The sequence below is a fragment of the Vicia villosa genome, linkage group LG4 (assembly GCF_029867415.1).
Source record: "Vicia villosa cultivar HV-30 ecotype Madison, WI linkage group LG4, Vvil1.0, whole genome shotgun sequence".
NCBI lineage: Eukaryota > Viridiplantae > Streptophyta > Magnoliopsida > Fabales > Fabaceae > Vicia > Vicia villosa.
The window spans coordinates 112,172,119-112,197,608 of record NC_081183.1 but is presented as its reverse complement, the minus strand read 5'-3'; the positions used below and the strand labels follow the sequence as shown (position 1 = coordinate 112,197,608).

The window sequence follows — 25,490 nt, the reverse complement described above, 5'->3', positions numbered from 1 at the left end:
GAGAGGTATTTGTACTATTCTACCACAAACATTTTTGAAAGAGTGACAGAATAACTGGATTCATTTCATTAAGAGAGTGACCTTACTCGTGTGTTTGCAAGTATGCTAGTATCTCTTGAATGAAATAAAGATGCTCGTCCAAATTAGGGAAAGTGTACAAGTCTGGGGATGTGCCAGAGCATGTCTTTCATAGTCCTAAATGGGAGACTTTGATTGAAATTGAAATGTGTAGTGTTTGTTTGTTTGAATGTGGTAGAGTAGTAAAAATATCTCTCTATAGAGATAAGCTATGTATATCTACTGTATAAAAGATTTGACTTTAGCTGGCTTGTATGAGGCCCAAGCTTGAGGCTTTTTGATTGATTGATTATGATTATTGACTCTGGGAGATGACTCCATTGAGGATTAATTACAGGGTATTTTTGTGTTCTGTACAAAGCCCAGAATTGAGGCTTACTCTATTTGGAGAGTGTTTATTTGATGGATTTTTATTTGGTGTTCTGTACAAAGCCCAGAATTGAGGCTGACTCTACTTAGGGAGACTATATTTGTGTGCCTTGTACAAGGCCCAAGGTTGTGGCTGAGTGCTGAAGATAACTGAATTTTTGAGACTATGAATGACTCTATTTTGTGTGCCTTGTACAAAGCCCAAGGTTATGGCTGACTCTAGCTAGGGAAAACATTATTTTCTGCCTTGTACAAAGCCCAAGGTTGTGGCTACTGAATGATGAAGAACTCACCGGGGGAGACTCTATTATCTGCCTTGTGCAATGCCCAAGGTTGAGGCTGACTCTTGACAGGGGAGTTTTATTGTTTAGTGCCTTGTATGAAGCCCAAGGTTGAGGCTAACTGTTTTTGTTGGTTTTGACTCTATTGAGGAGATTTTATTTATTAAAAGACTGTTTTTTTTATGGAAGCTAACCCTTTCCAGGGATTTTGACTTAGGTGGTGAATTTGTCTGTTAAAAGACTAACTTTATCATGTTTTTGGAGGCTGACCCTTTCCAGGGGTTTTGACTCTTTTGGGGAAATTATCTCCTAAGAGAATGAATCTTTGGTTTTGAAAGACTGATGTTGTTGAAATGAAAGAATGATGTTGGAGGCTAACCCTTTCCAGGGGTTTTGACATTTTAAACAGATTTTTATTAATTGACTTTGGAGGCTAACCCTTTCCAGGGGTTTTTATTAAAATGAAGGAATGATTTTGGAGGCTAACCCTTTCCAGGGATTTTTGACTGAAATGATAGATTGATTTTAATTGACTTTGGAGGCTAACCCTTTCCAGGGGTTTTTGACTGAAATGATAGATTGATTTTAATTGACTTTGGAGGCTAACCCTTTCCAGGGGTTTTTATTGAAATGAATGGCAGAAAGATTATCTAGTGGAGACTTCTTGTTTAAAGCCCAAGATGAAGGCTGATACATGCTGAGGATGATCAAACATAGATCCTAGACTCTGCTAAGGAAAATTGATGAAGATAAGGGTGACAGAGACTGTCCATGTCTCTCATTCCAAAAGGTGTACTCAATATGAAATTGAGACAAACTTAGCTTGTTTAAAGTCTGGTTTAAATTGGAAGAAAACTCACCAGGGTAGGCTAAAAGGTGACTAAAGACCTGTTCCTATGTTTATAAGAAACCTGAGGGGTCCTTGTATACAAGCTCAAGAGGAAGCTGGAAATGCTTTTAAGAAGCCTGTGGGTCCTTGTACAAAGCCCAAGAGGAGGCTAATCGAGGGTCCTTGTTATAGCACAAGAGAAAGCTATGTAGTTTTGAACTTATTTTGGCTCTAAGCAAATGGGTAAGAGGTTTCACCGGGAATAATTCCTCTTTGGGTGGATGTGTCCTATTTTTTTGGATTCTAAGGTTTTTGCCAAGATGTTTCACCGGGAATAATTCATCTTGGGGGTTTGAACTACAGATCTCTAATTAGGAAAGAGCCTTCACCGAGAAGACATTCTCAATCCTAGGTCATATTCCTATAATATATATATATATATATATATATATATATAGTTTAACTGTCCTAGGGTTTACACTCAAACGTAGTTCTAAACTAATATATATGCACAGTTTATATTTGACAGTAATTTAAATAAAGACTGTAAATTGAAAGCTTGTAAAGCCTAACCTGGATGGAGTGGAGGCCTTTGGAGAAGTATGTACAGAGCCTCAACAGTAATTGGTGGATAACAGTTGAATATATATATGATAAATAGTTAAGGGTTTTTGAAAACAGAAGAAGTGAAGATGGACATAGGTCACATAGGTATCTGAAGAGTTTCACCGGGAATAATGCCCTTCAAATACCAGAAGAATGTTTTGAAAACAGAAAGAAGATTTTGAAAATACAGTTTTGAAAACAAGCTAAGAAGAGAAGGTGTTTGGGACTTACACTCTATTAGAGGCCCAGTACTTTACAGTACTGGTTACAAAAGCAGTTTTGAAAATGATTTGAAATGATATAAGGTTTTGTTGTTTGAAAACCTTAATCATTTGATTTAAACGGAGATTGAAAACAGTTTTGAAAATTGACAAAAAGTCAATTTAATTAAGGTAAAGAATAAAGATCTATGCCTAATTAAGACCTAAACAATTAGGGTTTTATCATAAACTTATTTTCAAAATAATTAGGTTAAAACAAAATGAATATATATATTTAAAGTTTTTAAGAAAACACTTTAAAACATACTATGTTAAACCTAATTAAAACACACGAAATAAATAATATTTTTTATGATTTTTTTGGTTATTCACAAAATAGGTATATTAAATAAAAAGTATGTGAAAAATGAAGTGAAAATGATTTAATTTGATAGGTTAAATAATCATGTGAAGTTGTGAAGAGAATAGGTGTGAAAAGTGATAAAAAATTTAGAAATGTCTCCACCAAGGCTTGAACTCACGCCCTTTAGGTCACACACCCAAAACAACACCACTGAGCCAACGCGCGCATGGTGATAGCAACTCTCACTCATTTGGTTATGTTTCAAAACAAGTGATAAATCATTGAAAAATAAAAGAATCAAAAAGTCTGGGGCGAGGGGGATTCGAACCCCAGACTTGAGGCATGAGGAGACTAAGGGCGTATGGGAGGCCACTAGGGCAAACGATGAATTCGTTTGTAAAACGCATACCATTCAAAATAAAATAAACTTTGTTCAGAGATTTAAAAAATGGCGCTACCCTCCATCTTCGTCTTCAACCTCAAGCTCCAACATTTTTGAAATTCTGATTCTCTCAAATCTCAACCAATGGCCCAGGTGTAAACATGAAACTTGTTCTAAATTCACTCACAATTCTAAATATGTAACTAAATATATATTTGTATTAACTACATCTAACTAATTTACCAGAAATCGTGAAGAACCCTAAAAATTTAAAAATCAAATTAAATGACTATACTGAAAGATAAATGAATGATGATAGAGGGTTTTCAATCCTCTGATGATGCTGAACAAGATAGAATCGAGCTATTTCTTAAAGAATGCTTAAATTAAAGAGGTGGAGTTCAGAAACTTACCTCTGAAAATGGAGGTCGTGAGGATGATAGAGAGCAACTGGGCTTGTATGAATGATCCCAAAAGCTTCCTTGTGACTCAGTGATGCTAACTGAATGCTTGTTGTAACCTCAATCTTCCTGAATTGTTCTATGGACCTCCCTCGATTTGAGCTTCAAGTGAACATGGAGAGTGATGATTCTTGAGTTACAGATGAGCTGCAGCCATCTGAACAGCTTCAGTACCTCCTATGGAACGTGCCTGAATGCTTGGCTTGATTGGAAACCTTCTGAATTGCACTATGGACCTCCAACTGCAACTGCTCCAAAGTGAGAGCAACAATGGTGTTCCTCCACTTACAGAAGTGATCCAGGTGCTTGGATCACCTCAAATGACCTCCCTTGAGATGTTAGAATGCTTACTTTCCAAAGATAAGCTCTGGTTTGAAGAAAACGATTCTTCTTGCCAAAGAACTTTGAAAAACAATAAGCATGAGAAGAGAAAGAGAAAGCAAGGAATATGGTTGCTTTGGTGTGTTTTTCTACTGAAGTATGCCCTCCTATTTATAGGCAAATGAATGCAGATCAATTGGCTGTGGTGAGTTTGCTTAATGAAAGAAATTTGGTTTCTTAAGCATGAAGGAAGTTTGCAAATATCTCTTATGCAATGATGAGAATTTTGATTCCATTTGATCAATCCCCTAGCCCTCGATTTTGCTTGATCTTAGGGGACAATTCTGAGACATAAATGAGCTCTAATTGGTTGGTGAGAAGATTCCTTGGGTGATTCATCAATTTGCCATAAATTCCCAAATGTAATCATTACATAATCACATGTTCTTGTTTTTAGAATCTTCTTCAATTATCATGGCATGGTGAAAATGAATGCATGGCATGTTTTCAGATGTGTTATGGGTCGTGTAGCATCCATATTTGAGGTCATGTGCACAAAATTTCAAAGTTCCAAAATGATGCATGACCTATAATTTCACTTCATGAGGCCAACTTTGAACAAGCATAACTCTTAGCTCAAAATGAATTTGGAGAAGGTTGAACACAATTTGGAAAGCCCTAAACATCTACTTCAAATCATTAGTTTGGAGTTTCTTCAAAATCCTTTGGCAAATTTGTGAAAAATGAGGCCAAAGTTGGAAGAAAACTAGGTTAAAACACTTAGAAAAATTTCCAAGTGTTTATGACCTAAAACTCCAAAATTTCCAAAACTCTTAAATGATTGATCTTTTGAAAAAAGTTCCTTTGTAAGATGTTGTTTTATTTTTCAAGATCTACAACTTTCATGTTGGAAGTTTTTTGAGTTGTGAAGGTGAAATTTTGAGTTCTCACCATGCCTCAAAAAACCCTAATTCCCGACTTTTCGCTCCTTGATGAATTTCTTTGAATTTCTTTGGTCAAATGACTTTAATATCCATATATTGATGATATTGATCCATGAAAGCCATGGTTTGACCAAAAATCTCAAAAGTCAATGGTGATCCCATACAGTTGACTTTTTCCAGATATGCTGAGATTTTGGACTTTTGTGTAGAATCAAGATCTTTTCCTCAGATGAATGATGTACATGGGTTATGTTGAGGTAGTAGAGACTCTTGAATCATGTCTTGAGTTTTGGATCCATGCCCTGATTAAAAAGTCAACTATCTTGGGGAATTAGGTTAAAAACCCTAATTGTCGACCAGAGGACAATGATGACTGTAGACTTTGAATTGAGGTGTAATGTCCAGTGGATCTTGTCATATGAGTTATTTGAAGATGATTGATGTCTTTGAATGGTCCCCTAGGGCTTTTTAGGGTTTCCCAAAGGTGATCCCTGAGTTTAGTCCTTGATAGGCTCAAAAAAAATCCTAGTCTGGTGACCTGAGTAACTCTGTACTTAGATGACTGGGTGTCTAATCAATCATAGGTGAAATAATGAAGCTCTTGAGTCTTAGAGACTAATCCTTCTATTGATTGATCCTTTGCCTGAGCTTTCTGGTTTTTGAACACCCTTGATTGAATGTCAGACTGCTTTGGGTACTTACTTTGACTTGATGAAAATCCTGAAGATATGTCATCTCAGGGGGGTCAAAAATTAGGGTATGACACTAGGCCTCCTCCTGATCCCCTCCCTCCAAATTACAAGATTAATGCCAAGTGTGAATTCCACTCAGGAGGATCTGGTCACACTACTGAAGAGTGCAGAGTTCTAAAAGACAAAGTTCAGGATCTGCTTGACGCAAAAGAGATTGCGTTTGCACCTGTGGCACCTAATGTGATCAACAATCCCATGCCACCTCACAATGGAGCTTCCACCAGTGGACCATGAAGACTTTATGCTTGTCAGAGAACATTTCATTTGCATTAGAATAAGGCCAAGCTTGCCATTATATAGATTTCTTTAGTATTTTCAATTGTATTACTTTTGTTGTTATCAAGTACTTCTCATTGTAAGAAATTCATTCTATTTGAATAAATAAAAATAATGTAATATACATGTTTTTCTCAAATCATTTCATCTTGTCATTATGTTCATTGATACTTCACTCATTTGTCTTAAGCAAACAAAAAAGGAGAATGATGAAAAATAAAAAAAAATACATGAACTACTAACTGTATGCTTTTGGAACAAAAGTCCTGCTGATGATGTACAGGCATTGTTTCAATTCCTAAACACCGGAGTTATAAGGGAGTGAAACCTTCGTCAACCCCTTTGAGCCTAAGGAGTAGTAGTTTCTTTTCAAAAAAATACAAAACCCTCAATTTTAACCAGGGGCAGGGTAGTCTTCAGCTAGTGCGACCGAGCGCTCAACTTGCAGGTATTCCATCGGAGGATCAACCATATTCCATCTCTCACAACAAAAGAAGAAGAGCACTATCCACAATGGAAGTCTCTCATTCACTAAGAAGAAGGCAGTCACAACCTTTTCATCAAGTCAATCACCAAAGTCATACAACCTGTTCCCGAACGAGGCAAACGAATGAAAAAGTTATGAATCAAAAAAGAAACAATAGCCCGCTAAGTCAAAAGAAAAAATAAAAGCTTTGAAGCAATTGACTTAGGCAAAAAATTAGGGCATATCCCGCTGGACAACGAAAACCAAAATCAAAAGAAACTTTTTGTCCAGGCAAAAGTTAGGGAAAGAAAAAGAAAAGAACAAGAACAAAAATCCTCCAAGGGACAAGTTGTTATAATCATCAACGAAAGCACCAAAGGGTGACTGCCACCTCCATCAAAGCCATAAAGGATCCTCGTCCATCATAATCCTTCCTGAAAGGCAAATACTCGTGTCGAACTAGCTAAACATAGGACTGGAGAACATCACGAAGAAAGGGTGGGTTAAGTAGAACTTGAGCCTTTATCCTTTGTTTCTTAAACCGTGAACCCGGCCACGTTACAACCCTCAAAAGTCCTAATTGAAGCAGGGTTTCGTTCTGAAAGCATACAAACTGTAAAATCATGTCAAAACTGACTCCTAATGTTGCTTGTCATTTGTGTTAGTATCAATACAACCTTTTGACAAATAAAATCTTTTCTTTTGAGATTAACATGTGCATTGCATTCTTATTATCTTTTTCAGAACAGAATGGTCTCTAATCAGGAAGTAAGTACTTGATACCAAGGAAAGTTCAACATTGAAATTCCATCGAGTAGTCTTACAAAGGCAAAGGTTGGTCATCCGTAAAGAAAATACCTGAAGCATCCATCTGGTGGAATAGTTCATTTCAATCTGGGGCATTCATCCCATGATCAACACTGGGGCCGACCATTTGCAAATCTCCATGATTCAAGCACATCAGAATTCTATCTCAAAAGATCCTATAAGTTGGGGCAAGCTAGTCTTCATCTTCAATCAAGTGTCAGATAGGTGTCGGGAAGTCAAGTCAAACACCTTCACCAATTCTATCCTTCAAGCAATGACCTATCCACAAGGACACCCTCCATCCACTCCTTGTATCTTGGAAACAATCATTCCATTCATAATCATACACGCATCATGCATATCATTGCATTCTCATTGGCATTTATCCCTTAATAATCCAATCATCAATAAAGCAGGGGCATCCACCCTACCTTAATTCTCAAGCAGAATATCAGAACTCCACCTAATCCACATCAAAGCAGAAACCCTAATCAATCGGTACACTGCATATAGAATCCATAGCATTGCATCATCAGAAGTGCATTAAGTAAGTCAAACATTTGCATGTGAAGCATAAGCCAAGTTACTCATCAGATGGGTTCTCTACAAGCATTCAATTGATATTCCACTGGATCACTCGGAGTTACCATTGTGGTGTCATCTTCCAAAGTCAATCATGTTCATCTTTCTTCAACCCAGAGTTGATGTCTTTGTGTTCAACCCAGAGTTGACTTTCCTTTCATCTTTTAACCCCGAGTTAATTATCTCTTCCCACTCAACCCCGAGTTGACGATTATCCCTTTTTCAACACAGAGTTGATGTTTTGGTGTTCAACCCAGAGTTGATTTCCTTTTCAACTTTTAACCCCGAGTTCATTATATTCTCCCACTCAACCCAGAGTTGACGGCCATCATTTTTCTTCTCCCTCTCACCCAGAGTTGACGGATATCTTTTATTCAATCCAGAATTGACTTCTCTTTTCCCACTCAACCTAGAGTTGACGGTCACCTTTTGTCTTTCCCACTCAAGCCAGAGTTGACGGTCATCTTATCCTTTCCCACTCAACGCAGAGTTGACGGTTCTCCTTTCTCTTTCCCACTCAACCTAGAGTTGACGGTCATATTTCCTCCTTTCTCTCTCAACCCAGAGTTGACAGTTATCTTTTCTCTTTCCCACTCAACCCAGAGTTGACGGTTATCTCTTATTTGACCCAGAGTTAATCCTTTCCTTTCCCACTCAACCCAGAGTTGACGGATATTGCTCATTATCTTTTCTCCTTTCCCACTCAACCAAGAGTTGACGGATATTGCTCATTATCTTTTCTCCTTTCCCACTCAACCAAGAGTTGACGTTTATCTTTGTTCTCTTTCCCACTCAACCCAGAGTTGACGGTCATCCTTTATTCAATCTAGAATTGACTTCTCCCTTTTCCCACTCAACCCAGAGTTGACGGTTATGTCTTATTTATTTCTTTTCCCACTCAACCTGGAGTTGACGATTATCCTTTTTTTCAACCCAGAGTTGACGGATATCTTTTGTCCTTTCTCACTCAACCCAGAGTTTATAGTTATTTCCGATTGTTCATCTTCCCTCTTATCCAACCCAGAGTTGACCTCCCCTTTATTCTTCGATCTAGAGTCGACCCACTATTCTTCTTCAACCCAGAGTTAATTTGTTTAACCCAGAGTTGATACAATCTTCCCCAGTGGATTTGTCATTATTTCTTCCCAGTGGATCCCATCTCTCATCAGGCAAATTTTCAGGTTCTCTTGATATTTAATCTTCTTCTACCTTGAATGTTCGAAAGGCTAGCGCCAATCTCACCTTCAGGTTTAAGATGATTAAATAGGGGCAGCTGTTGCACCCCATAATTTGCCCATCTAATTATATTTCTAATCGACTTATTGCTTTGACATCATGTGCATCGTAGACCATCAGTAAAACTATGCATTTCATTAGACACATAACTAAAGGATTAAGGACCCTGAATTATGGCTTTCCCTTATTTATATCATCAACATAATTCTAAGTTTGGCATTAAGAACCGGGTCATTTTCTCTAAGTACGATACAAGCATTCGCATTGGATTACATCCTAAGACTTGATTAGTTCGAGTGGGCTTTTATTGTCATTGGAAGTATTTTACGAGACATCATAGCCCAGTACTCTTTGTTCATATTTCTTCAAGGCAATCTTTGTTCATATTTCTTCAAGGCAATCGAAAACAACACTAAGGGACAAGCATGGACTGAATTAATGTTTGATTAAAGTGCAAGCAGGGATTAATTATCTCTTTAGGCTCTCGTATGAAGGCTTGTTGTATGAAGCTTTGACTCTGTTTTTAGAGCTATTATATGTTATTCATTCACATCGCGAGATCGAAAGAAATAAGAAATTTCAAATTGAGAAATGGGGATAAAACTGTGAAATCCAAAGTTACTTTGAAACAGTCCCACAACTTACCAAAAGCAAACACACAAAAATCATACAGAATCCAAACTATAGATTTGCTATTACACATACGGTTCATTCACCTACAGGTTCTATACACCAAATTCAACATATTTCAAAATTTAAACTCCAATACTCCATTCACGATACCGAATCCATATATTTCAACCACATTCACAACTTTCAGTCATACTCATCATCGCTTATTACAAATCCATCATTACACATTACACTAGACCCTGTATCAATCCAGTGCATACAAAGAAGAAATATAAACACACACATTCACCATAAATTTCCAGCCAAGACAATTCCATTCAGTGCATTCAAAAGTCCATATTATTCTCAACTAACCTCCCTTAATTGTTTACTAACATAACAGTTCTGTAAATAATTTCCAGCATCTTAACCAACTGTTCAAACAATCAATAACTGTCCCTAAACCTATTTCTAAGTCGATCCGTTTCCGAGTTCTTCGTGACTCTTCCTTCGAAGTTCTTTTTCGTGACCCTGCTGCACCATATATTTACTACCAGCCCTGCATACAAAACATCCATAGCATACAAAACCAGAAAAAAAATCAGTTTCAAAATACATTATTAATCCAAACAACAAGCATATCCTAACAGTCCAACCACAAACCTGTACATAGCATACTACCACATTCAATACATACGCCACATCATACCCACCGTGTACAAAATATTCCAAACAGTTTCTAACCTTTAATTAAACTAAACCTAGTTCTAACCAATCATAACTACCAAAACAGAAACAACAGTTTCTCTAACCGATTCCCAACTGTCCTCATAACTAACAACCTAACCACTCTTTAACAGAATTCTAACTTCAGTTAACAGTTTATAACTAACCTCATAACTACCTAACCTCCTCTAACAGATTCAACAGAATTCTAACTTTCAACAGAGAATCAGAAAATAGAGAAGAGAACTAACCTTGAGAAACCTCTATATAACTCATCCTCCATCTTCAGTCATTCTTCTAGTTCATCATCTTCCTCTCTCATTCATCATCACTTCAACTTTCACCTCTGCAACCACTTTACAGAGCCATTCCCTTCAATCTTTGCCATCTCTTCATCACTATGCTTCCATACACCATCGTTTCACCCTCATCAATCTTCGACTCTCACTACAACCTGTGACCAATAAGAACATAACATCATCATCATCTTCATCACCTCTGAACTTTCATCATCTTCACAACACTAGAAAAAGAACCAGAAGAGGAAAGCACGAAATTTAACAAGAATAGAAGGGAGAAGAAGAATTCGCGAAGAAAAGAAGCAAAAGGACTCAAGAACTCACCGGGAAAGATTGTTCAATTTGCCTTGTATTTATTTCGCATTTTGGAGCTCTCAGAATCACCCTGTGTTCTCTTCATCTCACAGACGTTCTTCAAATCCAGGTGAGTACACTCTTCTCTGCCTCTTCATCCTCTTCGCGTTTGCTCTTCACTATAGTGTAGTCTGAGGCTCCCCGAACTCTTCCCCCATGGCCTCGCTTCATGATTCGCGATTGTTAGCGTTTAATTTGATTTCTATTTAGATCTAGGGTTTGTTATTTGCTCAGATTCGAGAGAGAGAATGAGTCTCTAGAAGAACTGAAGTAAAAAACGAAGATAGGGTAAGAAGGCGGAGATGATTGTGGGTTCGACTTGAGGTTTAGGGAAGGTTTCCGCCGAAGGCGATTTCCGGCCGCCGTTGGATGTTATTCGCGAGAGAGAGTACTGAGAGAGGAAGCTGAATCGTCCCAATGTCTAAACCCTAAAATCCCCTTTTGTTTTTAATTTAATTAAGTTAGGCTTTAATTAGATTAATTGAGATTAGGGTATTAGCAGAGGTTAATCAGATTTATAATTAGTTTAACTGATATCTTAATTTTAGTATAAGGTGTAATTCGGATTAACTTTCTTTTAATTAACACTGAACCAAATCAAAACTAAAGTCTGAAATAGTCATTAACTAATCTGGATCAAAACTCTTTGGGCCAAATCGCCATTTTTGCTTATCACACTCCCTCTATAGCCCATTATCTTTTTTGGCACATAAGAAAAATCTGTAATACAAAAAAGAACTGTTCGAACCCCTTGAGGCCCAGTGGTGCCATTTTTGGCATTCTGTAACAAAAACAATTCCTTTGGGCCAGACCTGGGCACTGCGCCCCAATTGCCTATTCACACCACTGTTTTAAAGTCACACCTCCCCTGCTTCCTTTTATTTTTAGTAATATTTTTCATGTTCTATTAGATTTTTTTCCTATTTCTTTTAGGTAATAAGAACACTAATCTTCACTATCTTTCTAGCCCTTAATACAATTGTTGACATATAAAAATGATCACAAAAATATTAGTTTAGGCTATCTCTTTTAATTCTTTTTTGGTTAATTAGAATTCAATTTCCTTCATGAAAAACAATATAAAAAATAGTAGTATTTTATTTCATTTTTGTACTATATTTTTGACTTGATATTTCATGTTTATGTGTGATTTTGTACCATTGTACCATTCTCAATTTTGCTTCTAATGTGACTTTATTTTCATGTCTCTTTAATTCCTAACTTTAGGTAGAAACCATGACAACATTAGGACTTAGAAGTTCCCTTCATAACACTTAGGCTAGTTATTCATTTTAGGCTAGTTTGCTTTTCCTTTTTCTTTTCAACTTTAAAACATTTAATAAAGGAAGAGGCGAATCACACTTCACTAAAAGTGGGAGAGAAATGAGTGGGATTTATTCCCTAATCTTTTTCTCAATCACTTAGTGTAGAGAAATGAGTGGGATTCATTCCCTAATCTGTTTCTCGATCACTGTGAAGAGAAATGAGTGGGATTCATTCCCTAATCTGTTTCTCGATCGCTAGGTAGAGAAATGAGTGGGATTCATTCCCTAATCTGTTTCTCGATCACTATGAAGAGAAATGAGTGGGATTCATTCCCTAATCTGTTTCTCGATCGCTATGTAGAGAAATGAGTGGGATTCATTCCCTAATCTGTTTCTCGATCATTATGTAGAGAAATGAGTGGGATTCATTCCCTAATCTGTTTCTCTACCATCATGCACTCTTATGTGATTCAACTCGCAGATTAATTCCCCTTAAAAAATACCCAACCAAAAACATCTAAAACACTTAATAAAGGCTCAGACCTAAACAAAGTAATGAAGTGGTGCGAAGCCTTGTATTGGGTTTTGTTCATCATGAAATTACATCTAAAAGACACAAACCAATTTTCTCTCTTCTCTCTCTTGCCTCCGAGGCATTCTTTCTCTTGCCTTCAGGGCATTCTTTCTCCTAATCGGACACGTTATTTCCGCTCCATTCCCAGCTTAAGACTCCAGAGGTCGAGCAGCGGAGTGCGAATGTAACTGTTCAACTAAAAAACACAAAAACAAACAAAACTAAAGAGCCGAACTACGGCGCTCTGATTCCTAAAAAGGATACGTAGGCATTGGGTCGCGGGGCCTAAGCGAGCACAATTATTTATAAACCTTATTTTCCCCGTGTTTCTTTTCTTTCATTTGCATGCATTCCCTTAGCATTAAGCCTTAGATTTATACACTCTTTAGATAGCAACAAACATAGGTGGATACCATCGAGTACGATGGGCGTGAGGGGTGCTAGTACCTTCCCCTCGCGTAACCGACTCCCGTACCCTATCTCTGGTCGTAAGACTTTTTCTTATCCTTTCTTTATTCTAGGTTTTCCGATATTCCTTTCCTTCTTTGGGATAAATATATTGGTGGCGACTCTGTTCATTTTCGCGAGCGTGCGACAGCTGGCGACTCTGCTGGGGACGTGATAGACCCGTGCTGGTCCATTCTTAGCGAGTCGATCCTAGCCTTTGTTTGTTTCTTTTGTTTGGGTGTTTTTCTTTATTTGTTTATATGTTTACATCCTGTATATATATATATATATATATATATATGTGTACATATCTTGTTTATTTCTATTTGCATATCATATTTACTTTCCGCATGCATCTGGACTATATTATGGGTCCCCGTGGGGACCACATATTTTCTCTGTTTGCAGGTTGGGTGGGATGTTCTATGAGGTAAAAGGCCCAATACCCAGGCTATGAGTGCACTCTAGGTACCCTAGGATAGAGTGGGAGCATAGTTTGTCTCGAGGTGTACGTCTCGGGATGGATTATGTGACTACGAGCAGAGTAGTGGTTTCAAACGGAGGTATTATCGTCACCCGCATCCGTCCTGTGATGGTACTTACCTTCGGGCGGACCGTATACTGCGTTTCATGACCTTACCCTGACCTAGACTACACCCGTGAGTGGGGAGGGAATCATATTCTTTACAGGTGCATGTTCTGTTGGTGACTATTGGTTCTCCTGGTACTCAAAAGGACGTCGAACCTTTGATCCTGGAACATTTGACTTATACAGAAGCTCTACATCAGTTATATATCAGAATCAACGTCGAACCTCTGAATCTGGAGGGTTCGACCATCCTTGACTTATGCACAAGCTATTTATCCAGAAAGCAACGTCGAACCTCTGGATCTGGAGGATTCGACCATATCTTATTGATCATGAGAAACTGTTATCCAAGAGGCCTTGATCCTTGCTCCTGATTCCTGCTACATTTGCATCATCATTAACATTTTTGCATTCATGCATATGCATCCATGGTTACCAAGACTCTTATACTCTTCCTCTTCATCAGATCAGTCAAGACGATTCCTCCACATCGATATCTGACAAGAGCTCATAGAAGAAGAATCATGGAGAACTATGAACAAGATCAAGCTGCTATTAGAGAAGAGATGGATCAAATGAAAGGCAAGGTTGATGCTATTTTGGAAGCCCTCCAAGCTTTGAGAAATGAAAGGATTCCTGTTGTACAAGAGATTCCTGTTCCTGCTAATCAAACTGCTGCTAGTCAACCTGATGTCATTCTACCTTCTACTAATCCACTTGAGTTCCAACCAAGGACTAATGCTACTCTTCAGGGGAACTATTATGAAAGGATGGTGGGTAGTGTTTCTTTGGGCTTCTCCGATCTAGTCAGGATTGGTGAAAGAATTGAGAATGGCTTGAAAATTGGTAAGATCCAAAATCCCTCCAATGCTGCTGCTGCTAATCAATATGGGTACAAGAAGCCTCAGGGTAATTTCGTCAAGAAGAGAGAAGGCGAGACTAGTATTGTTTCTGCTCAAGATCAAGCTCCTTGCTATCAAGTGACCGCCACCGCTCCTCAAGCTTATGTGGCACCTGTTGGTCAAAAACCTTGGGTCCCTTATCAACAATATGTTCAACAACAACACCAACAAGGTTATCAACAAAGACAAGGTCAATAGAGGCAGAATAGGCCAAAAAGGGTGTATGATCGTGTACCAATGTCTTATAGCCAACTTCTCGCTACCTTGCTTGACCTCAAACTGGTTCAATTAGCGGAAGCTAGGCCTCCTCCTGATCCCCTCCCTCCAAATTACAAGATTAATGCCAAGTGTGAATTCCACTCAGGAGGATCTGGTCACACTACTGAAGAGTGCAGAGTTCTAAAAGACAAAGTTCAGGATCTGCTTGACGCAAAAGAGATTGCGTTTGCACTTGTGGCACCTAATGTGATCAACAATCCCATGCCACCTCACAATGGAGCTTCCACCAGTGGACCATGAAGACTTTATGCTTGTCAGAGAACATTTCATTTGCATTAGAATAAGGCCAAGCTTGCCATTGTATAGATTTCTTTAGTATTTTCAATTGTATTACTTTTGTTGTTATCAAGTACTTCTCATTGTAAGAAATTCATTCTGTTTGAATAAATAAAAATATTGTAATATACATTTTTTTCTCAAATCATTTCATCTTGTCATTATGTTCATTTATACTTCACTCATTTGTATTAAGCAAACAAAAAAGGAGAATGATGAAAAATAAAACAAATACATGAACTACTAACTGTATGCTTTTGGAACAAAAGTCCTGCTGACGATGTACAGGCATTGTTTCAATTCCTAAACACCGGAGTTATAAGGGAGTGAAACCTTCGTCAACCCCTTTGAGCCTAAGGAGTAGTAGTTTCTTTTCAAAAAAATACAAAACCCTCAATTTTAACCAGGGGCAGGGTAGTCTTCAGCTAGTGCGACCGAGCGCTCAACTTGCAGGTATTTCATCGGAGGATCAACCATATTCCATCTCTCACAACAAAAGAAGAAGAGCACTATCCACAATGGAAGTCTCTCATTCACTAAGAAGAAGGCAGTCACAACCTTTTCATCAAGTCAATCACCAAAGTCATACAACTTGTTCCCGAACGAGGCAAAAGAATGAAAAAGTTATGAATTAAAAAAGAAACAATAGCCCGCTAAGTCAAAAGAAAAAAGAAAAGCTTTCAAGCAATTGACTTAGGCAAAAAATTAGGGCATATCCTGCTGGACAACGAAAACCAAAATCAAAAGAAACTTTTTGTCCAGGCAAAAGTTAGGGAAAGAAAAAGAAAAGAACAAGAAAAAAAATCCTCCAAGGGACAAGTTGTTATAATCATCAACGAAAGCACCAAAGGGTGACTGCCACCTCCATCAAAGCCATAAAGGATCCTCGTCCATCACAATCCTTCCTGAAAGGCGAATACTCGTGTCGAACTAGCTAAACGTAGGACTGGAGAACATCACGAAGAAGGGGTGGGTTAAGTAGAACTTGAGCCTTTATCCTTTGTTTCTTAAGCCGTGAACCCGGCCACGTTACAACCCTCAAAAGTCCTAATTGAAGCAGGGTTTCGTTCTGAAAGCATACAAACTGTAAAATCATGTCAAAACTGACTCCTAATGTTGCTTGTCATTTGTGTTAGTATCAATACAACCTTTTGACAAATAAAATCTTTTCTTTTGAGATTAGCATGTGCATTGCATTCTCATTATCTTTTTCAAAACAGAATGGTCTCTAATCAGGAAGTAAGTACTTGATACCAAGGAAAGTTCAACATTGAAATTCCATCGAGTAGTCTTACAAAGGCAAAGGTTGGTCATCCGCAAAGCAAATACCTGAAGCATCCATCTGGTGGAATAGTTCATTTCAATCTGGGGCATTCATCCCATGATCAACACTGGGGCAGACCATTTGCAAATCTCCATGATTCAAGCACATCAGAATTCTATCTCAAAAGATCCTACAAGTTGGGGCAAGGTAGTCTTCATCTTCAATCAAGTGTCAGATAGGTGTCGGGAAGTCAAGTCAAACACCTTCACCAATTCTATCCTTCAAGCAATGACATATCCACAAGGACACCCTCCATCCACTCCTTGTATCTTGGAAACAATCATTCCATTCATAATCATACACGCATCATGCATATCATTGCATTCTCATTGGCATTTATCCCTTAATAATCCAATCATCAATAAAGCAGGGGCATCCACCCTACCTTGATTCTCAAGCAGAATATCAGAACTCCACCTAATCCACATCAAAGTAGAAACCCTAATCAATCAGTACACTGCATATAGAATCCATAGCATTGCATCATCAGAAGTGCATTAAGTAAGTCAAACATTTGCATGTGAAGCATAAGCCAAGTTACTCATCAGATGGGTTCTCTACAAGCATTCAATTGATATTACACTGGATCACTCGGAGTTACCATTGTGGTGTCATCTCCCAAAGTCAATCATGTTCATCTTTCTTCAACCCAGAGTTGATGTCTTTGTGTTCAACCCAGAGTTGACTTTCCTTTCATCTTTTAACCCCGAGTTAATTATCTCTTCCCACTCAACCCAGAGTTGACGGTTATCCCTTTTTCAACACAGAGTTGATGTTTTGGTGTTCAACCCAGAGTTGATTTCCTTTTCAACTTTCAACCCCAAGTTCATTATATTCTCCCACTCAACCCAGAGTTGACGGCCATCATTTTTCTTCTCCCTCTCACCCAGAGTTGACGGATATCTTTTATTCAATCCAGAATTGACTTCTCTTTTCCCACTCAACCCAGAGTTGACGGTCACCTTTTGTCTTTCCCACTCAACCCAGAGTTGACGGTCATCTTATCCTTTCCCACTCAACGCAGAGTTGACGGTTCTCCTTTCTCTTTCCCACTCAACCTAGAGTTGACGGTCATATTTCCTCCTTTCTCTCTCAACCCAGAGTTGACAGTTATCTTTTCTCTTTCCCACTCAACCCAGAGTTGACGGTTATCTCTTATTTGACCCAGAGTTAATCCTTTCCTTTCCCACTCAACCCAGAGTTGACGGATATTGCTCATTATCTTTTCTCCTTTCCCACTCAACCCAGAGTTGACGGATATTGCTCATTATCTTTTCTCCTTTCCCACTCAACCCAGAGTTGACGTTTATCTTTGTTCTCTTTCCCACTCAACCCAGAGTTGACGGTCATCCTTTATTCAATCTAGAATTGACTTCTCCTTTTTCCCACTCAACCCAGAGTTGACGGTTATGTCTTATTGATTTCTTTTCCCACTCAACCCGGAGTTGACGATTATCCTTTTTTTCAACCCAGAGTTGACGGATATCTTTTGTCCTTTCTCACTCAACCCAGAGTTGATAGTTATTTCCGATTGTTCATCTTCCCTCTTAGCCAACCCAGAGTTGACCTCCCCTTTATTCTTCGATCTAGAGTCGACCCACTATTCTTCTTCAACCCAGAGTTAATTTGTTTAACCCAGAGTTGATACAATCTTCCCCAATGGATTTGTCATTATTTCTTCCTAGTGGATCCCATCTCTCATCAGGCAAATTTTCAGGTTCTCTTGATATTTAATCTTCTTCTACCTTGAATGTTCGAAAGGCTAGCGCCAATCTCACCTTCAGGTTTAAGATGATTAAATAGGGGCAGCTGTTGCACCCCAAAATTTGCCCATCTAATTATATTTCTAATCGACTTATTGCTTTGACATCATGTGCATTGTAGACCATCAGTAAAACTATGCATTTCATTAGACACATAACTAAAGGATCAAGGACCTTGAATTATGGCTTTCCCTTATTTATATCATCAACATAATTCTAAGTTTGGCATTAAGAACCGGGTCATTTTCTCTAAGTACGATACAAGCATTTGCATTGGATTACATTCTAAGACTTGATTAGTTCGAGTGGGCTTCTATTGTCATTGGAAGTATTTTACGAGACATCATAGCCCAATACTCTTTGTTCATATTTCTTCAAGGCAATCTTTGTTCATATTTCTTCAAGGCACTTGAAAACAACACTAAGGGACAAGCATGGACTGAATTAATGTTTGATTAAAGTGCAAGCAGGGATTAATTATCTCTTTAGGCTCTCGTATGAAGGCTTGTTGTATGAAGCTTTGACTCTGTTTTTAGAGCTATTATATGTCATTCATTCACATCGCGAGATCGAAAGAAATAAGAAATTTCAAATTGAGAAATGGGGATAAAACTGTGAAATCCAAAGTTACTTTGAAACAGTCCCACAACTTACCAAAAGCAAACACACAAAAATCATACAGAATCCAAACCATAGATTTGCTATTACACATACGGTTCATTCACCTACAGGTTCTATACACCAAATTCAACATATTTCAAAATTTAAACTCCAATACTCCATTCAAGATACCGAATCCATATATTTCAACCACATTCACAACTTTCAGTCATACTCATCATCGCTTATTACAAATCCATCATTACACATTACACTAGACCCTGTATCAATCCAGTGCATACAAAGAAGAAATATAAACACACACATTCACCATAAATTTCCAGCCAAGACAATTCCATTCAGTGCATTCAAAAGTCCATATTATTTTCAACTAACCTCCCTTAATTGTTTACTAACATAACAGTTCTGTAAATAATTTCCAGCATCTTAACCAACTGTTCAAACAATCAATAACTGTCCCTAAACCTATTTCTAATTCGATCCGTTTCCGAGTTCTTCGTGACTCTTCCTTCGAAGTTCTTTTTCGTGACCCTGCTGCACCATATATTTACTACCAGCCTGCATACAAAACATCCATAGCATACAAAACCAGAGAAAAATCAGTTTCAAAATACATTATTAATCCAAACAACCAGCATATCCTAACAGTCCAACCACAAACCTGTACATAGCATACTACCACATTCAATACATACGCCACAGCATACCCACCGTGTACAAAATATTCCAAACAGTTTCTAACCTTTAATTAAACTAAACCTAGTTCTAACCAATCATAACTACCAAAACAGAAACAACAATTTCTCTAACCGATTCCCAACTGTCCTCATAACTACCAACCTAACAACTCTCTAACAGAATTCTAACTTCAGTTAACAGTTTATAACTAACCTCATAACTACCTAACCTCCTCTAACAGATTCAACAAAATTCTAACTTTCAACAGAGAATCAGAAAATAGAGAAGAGAACTAACCTTGAGAAACCTCTATATAACTCATCCTCCATCTTCAGTCATTCTTCTAGTTCATCATCTTCCTCTCTCATTCATCATCACTTCAACTTTCACCTCTGCAACCACTTTACAGAGCCATTCCCTTCAATCTTTGCCATCTCTTCATCACTATGCTTCCATACACCATCGCTTCACCCTCATCAATCTTCGACTATCACTACAACTTGTGACCAATAAGAACATAACATCATCATCATCTTCATCCCCTCGGAACTTTCATCATCTTCACAACACTAGCAAAAGAACCAGAAGAGAAAAGCACGAAATTCGACAAGAATAGAAGGGAGAAGAAGAATTCGCGAAGAAAAGAAGCAAAAGGACTCATGAACTCACCGGGAAAGATTGTTCAATTGGCCTTGCGTTAATTTCGCATTTTGGAGCTCTCGGAATCACCCTGTGTTCTCTTCATCTCACAGACGTTCTTCAAATCCAGATGAGTACACTTTTCTCTGCCTCTTCATCCTCTTCGCGTTTGCTCTTCACTATAGTGTAGTCTGAGGCTCCCCGAACTCTTCCCCCATGGCCTCGCTTCATGATTCGCGATTGTTAGCGTTTAATTTGATTTCTATTTAGATCTAGGGTTTGTTATTTGCTCAAATTCGAGAGAGAGAATGAGTCTCTAGAAGAACTGAAGTAGAAAACGAAGATAGGGTAAGAAGGCGGAGATGATTGTGGGTTCGACTTGAGGTTTAGGGAAGGTTTCCGCCGAAGGCGATTTCCGGCCGCCGTTGGATGTTATTCGCGAGAGAGAGTACTGAGAGAGGAAGCTGAATCGTCCCAATGTCTAAACCCTAAAATCCTCTTTTGTTTTTAATTTAATTAAGTTAGGCTTTAATTAGATTAATTGAGATTAGGGTATTAGCAGAGGTTAATCAAATTTATTATTAGTTTAACTGATATCTTAATTTTAGTATAAGGTGCAATTCGGCTTAACTTTCTTTTAATTAACACTGAACCAAATCAAAACTAAAGTCTGAAATAGTCATTAACTAATCTGGATCAAAACTCTTTGGGCCAAATCGCCATTTTTGCTTATCACACTCCCTCTATAGTCCATTATCTTTTTTGGCACATAAGAAAAATCTGTAATACAAAAAAGAACTGTTCGAACCCCTTGAGGCCCAGTGGTGCCATTTTTGGCATTCTGTAACAAAAACAATTCCTTTGGGCCAGACCTGGGCACTGCGCCCCAATTGCCTATTCACACCACTGTTTTAAAGTCACACCTCCCCTGCTTCCTTTTATTTTTAGTAATATTTTTCATGTTCTATTAGATTTTTTTCCTATTTCTTTTAGGTAATAAGAACACTAATCTTCACTATCTTTCTAGCCCTTAATACAATTGTTGACATATAAAAATGATCACAAAAATATTAGTTTAGGCTATCTCTTTTAATTCTTTTTTGGTTAATTAGAATTCAATTTCCTTCATGAAAAACAATATAAAAAATAGTAGTATTTTATTTCATTTTTGTACTATATTTTTGACTTGATATTTCATGTTTATGTGTGATTTTGTACCATTGTACCATTCTCAATTTTGCTTCTAATGTGACTTTATTTTCATGTCTCTTTAATTCCTAACTTTAGGTAGAAACCATGACAACATTAGGACTTAGAAGTTCCCTTCATAACACTTAGGCTAGTTATTCATTTTAGGCTAGTTTGCTTTTCCTTTTTCTTTTCAACTTTAAAACATTTAATAAAGGAAGAGGCGAATCACACTTCACTAAAAGTGGGAGAGAAATGAGTGGGATTTATTCCCTAATCTTTTTCTCAATCACTTAGTGTAGAGAAATGAGTGGGATTCATTCCCTAATCTGTTTCTCGATCACTGTGAAGAGAAATGAGTGGGATTCATTCCCTAATCTGTTTCTCGATCACTATGAAGAGAAATGAGTGGGATTCATTCCCTAATCTGTTTCTCGATCGCTATGTAGAGAAATGAGTGGGATTCATTCCCTAATCTGTTTCTCGATCATTATGTAGAGAAATGAGTGGGATTCATTCCCTAATCTGTTTCTCTACCATCATGCACTCTTATGTGATTCAACTCGCAGATTAATTCCCTTTAAAAAATACCCAACCAAAAACATCTAAAACACTTAATAAAGGCTCAGACCTAAACAAAGTAATGAAGTGGTGCGAAGCCTTGTATTGGGTTTTGTTCATCATGAAATTACATCTAAAAGACACAAACCAATTTTCTCTCTTCTCTCTCTTGCCTCCGAGGCATTCTTTCTCTTGCCTTCAGGGCATTCTTTCTCCTAATCGGACACGTTATTTCCGCTCCATTCCCAGCTTAAGACTCCAGAGGTCGAGCAGCGGAGTGCGAATGTAACTGTTCAACTAAAAAACACAAAAACAAACAAAACTAAAGAGCCGAACTACGGCGCTCTGATTCCTGAAAAGGATACGTAGGCATTGGGTCGTGGGGCCTAAGCGAGCACAATTATTTATAAACCTTATTTTCCCCGTGTTTCTTTTCTTTTATTTGCATGCATTCTCTTAGCATTAAGCCTTAGATTTATAAACCATTTAGATAGCAACAAACATAGGTGGATACCATCGAGTACGATGGGCGTGAGGGGTGCTAGTACCTTCCCCTCGCGTAACCGACTCCCGTACCCTATCTCTGGTCGTAAGACTTTTTCTTATCCTTTCTTTATTCTAGGTTTTCCGATATTCCTTTCCTTCTTTGGGATAAATATATTGGTGGCGACTCTGTTCATTTTCGCGAGCGTGCGACACCGATTACCCAAAGTCAGTAACCGATTACTGGCCCTAAAGACAACCTAGAATTGCATTTTTAACAGCGCAATCGATTACCCACATACCCGTAACAGATTACTCTGCATCAGAATGTGTTTTTTTTTGCATTTTTAAGGGTTCTAAACCAATCCCAAACCTATCTAATTAACTCCAAGTATCACAATTGATCCCAAACGAATTTCTAACATGCATATATACAGAATCATCAGCATGCAAAGGATTAAAGCAATACAAACATCCCATAACATTATCAACTAACAATTTATCATATAAGCATGTTAATCATCATGAATTTTCACTCAAACCCCAAACCCCAACATGCAATTTCCCATGATTCCCCCAAAGTCTCTAACTAAGGACTCACCTTGGATCAAATGGAGGTTAACACAAAATTCATGCTGCCATGGTACTCTCCTCTTGCCCAAAAATTCATCTTCTTCATCATCAAATCCGCGGCCACACCTTAACACACATTCAGCATGCATCACTTCACTACAAACTCGTTTATCTCCTTCAACACAACACCTATGAATGCGAATTAGTATACCAAATCGAAGAGAATTTCGTTAGCTTTCCAACAAGACCAGAATCGTTACGATCGGAGTTACGAGTAGAGAGATATTACCGTTTTAGTGGAGCTGTACCAAGAGTTGCGAAAATGTCTTGTTGAACATAAGCTCTTATTTCACCTCCATGCTTCTAAGATCTTTTCTCTCATAAATTCTTATTTGTATAGATCCTCTACCAAACATGCCCTTATGTTCCCATGCAAATAGAAATAAATGTCCATTATGCCCTCTAACTAAGCTATAATTACCATCATTCCATTAGTTGAATTCTAACTAAACTCTTTCCATTCTAACAACTTTCCTTCCTAATGCATAATTAATCCATAAGTCTCTCTTAGTACTTCATAATCATACTTAGGTAAATAGGGATGTTACATTCTCCCCCCCCCTTAAATAGAATTCTCCCTCGAATTCCTACCAATTACCATGACAACATGTCCTCACATCCTCCAACAAGGGGCGAACGTTCCATACATTCTTCTTTGGATAAACTTTACGACTTCGTCTGGAGGTCGCTCCACCCAAGAACACTACTCTCTGATATGATCGCGTCTTTAACATTCCTGACTAGAAGTCTGAGTCGTCTCACAACACATCTATTCAGATATTTCGTCTTGACCTATCTGGTTCCATATCCTTCCAGGGTCCTATACCTCTAATGCTTTGCACTAGATCTCCATAACTTCAGAAACCCTATCAATCCACTCTTGTCAGATATCCTTAGTTTCAGTCTCCGCTAACTTATCCTTGTTAAGAAAACGTTACTGTGATCTTTCTCAATTCCTTGCATCACTTCCCACTCAAGGATTCCCACTACAACATTGTTCCATACGACGAAACATCAGATTACTCTCTACATTAGTCCATACAATGACGTTAGGCGTTAGCCAAATGTCTTGGTCTTAACTTCTGGTTTCCAAAGTGTCAGGGTGGTTGTCCCAAGTTACCTTTACCTATACAACTGAATCTCCTTACTTTAACCCTTACTCAAGTTTAGACATAACAACTGTCACCGTAAACCGCGAAGGTGTAATCATCTTGCAACTATAGCCTTGACATTCGACAACTTCACACAAGATTCTACTGATGAATGGCGAAATTCAACAACTGACCTGTAACCATTGTCTAAGTCTTCCTATACAATCATAGTACACAAGGCATAACCACAAAGAACTTACGTCAATTGCAATCCTTCACTTGCCTTCAGCATTTCAACGGTCCCGATACTCAGTCCAACCCTCGTGACTTACAAGCTCAACTGATGACCTACGAACATTGAACCGCATGCCATCCACAAAATCTATTCCTAAGCTAGCCCATTGACAACACCTCTCGAGTTTATGGTGATCCTTGAGAGACTAGAATGAACGAAATGCTGCTTCGACAATTTCCCTTAGGAAGATACTTTCATCCCAACATCAAATCCTACAAATAGTCCGTTCATTCCTACCCCAGACTTATCTGATTCTTCCTTGATCAGTTGCGCTACTCTGATTCCAACAAGTCACACACCTTGAAATCCTCTGAGTTACAATATATCCATAATTCACTTAGTTTCCATTAATACACAATAATTCCTTATCTACAGTTGTCCAATTAGAACACGTGCCAGAACTCCATATACATCCATCGTCGACTACTACTCCTCGAAGTTGCGTACTCTCCAGAATTAAGCTTCTACTTACTCTGCCATTCCATATTAGTTCATCTACCACAACTTAGGCACACGTTTCGATCTTAGGACATTGAAACCCAAATACCCACTGACTTAGGGGTTCGTCCTTGTCACTGATTTCCACAGCATACAACTGCTATGTTTTTTTCCCTTCCAACAAGCCTGGTTGCTTATCTGGTATAATAAACCCTTCAAAAACGTACTGTAGCTCATGATAACTCTAGCAGTTTTACACAACTTCTACCCAACCATACACCTTCATTCTCTTAGCGTAGTATCACCTCTGATAACTCGTGTGACTTACTGATATAACAATCCTCCCATAGCCACACTCCATTCACACAGTCATCTAATGTCTGTTCCACCTCTGAATCAGACACTAAACTGACTTCCTCGGCGGCTGCACCCTTCATTGTAGTGCTTCCAACGGTCGGAGTGTAGTCACAATGCAAGAAATTGCACTTTGTATTTCGAA

The 25,490-nt window shown here is 38.2% G+C and overlaps 1 long non-coding RNA gene across 2 annotated transcripts; it reads right to left on the bottom strand.

The window, feature by feature from the left end:
• Positions 1-9,780: 9,780 nt before the first annotated feature.
• On the bottom strand, positions 9,781-20,766 carry LOC131599489 (uncharacterized). 2 transcript variants are annotated; one of them, XR_009282802.1, is made up of 3 exons: positions 10,916-11,366; positions 10,544-10,746; positions 9,781-10,125 (listed from the first exon to the last, which is right to left on the bottom strand). It is a non-coding gene; the product is annotated as an uncharacterized LOC131599489 (long non-coding RNA). The 2 variants fall into 2 exon arrangements; XR_009282801.1 differs by lacking the exon at positions 10,916-11,366 and adding an exon at positions 20,333-20,766 and having other exon boundaries at positions 9,782-10,125.
• Between the last annotated feature and the right edge of the window lie 4,724 nt (positions 20,767-25,490).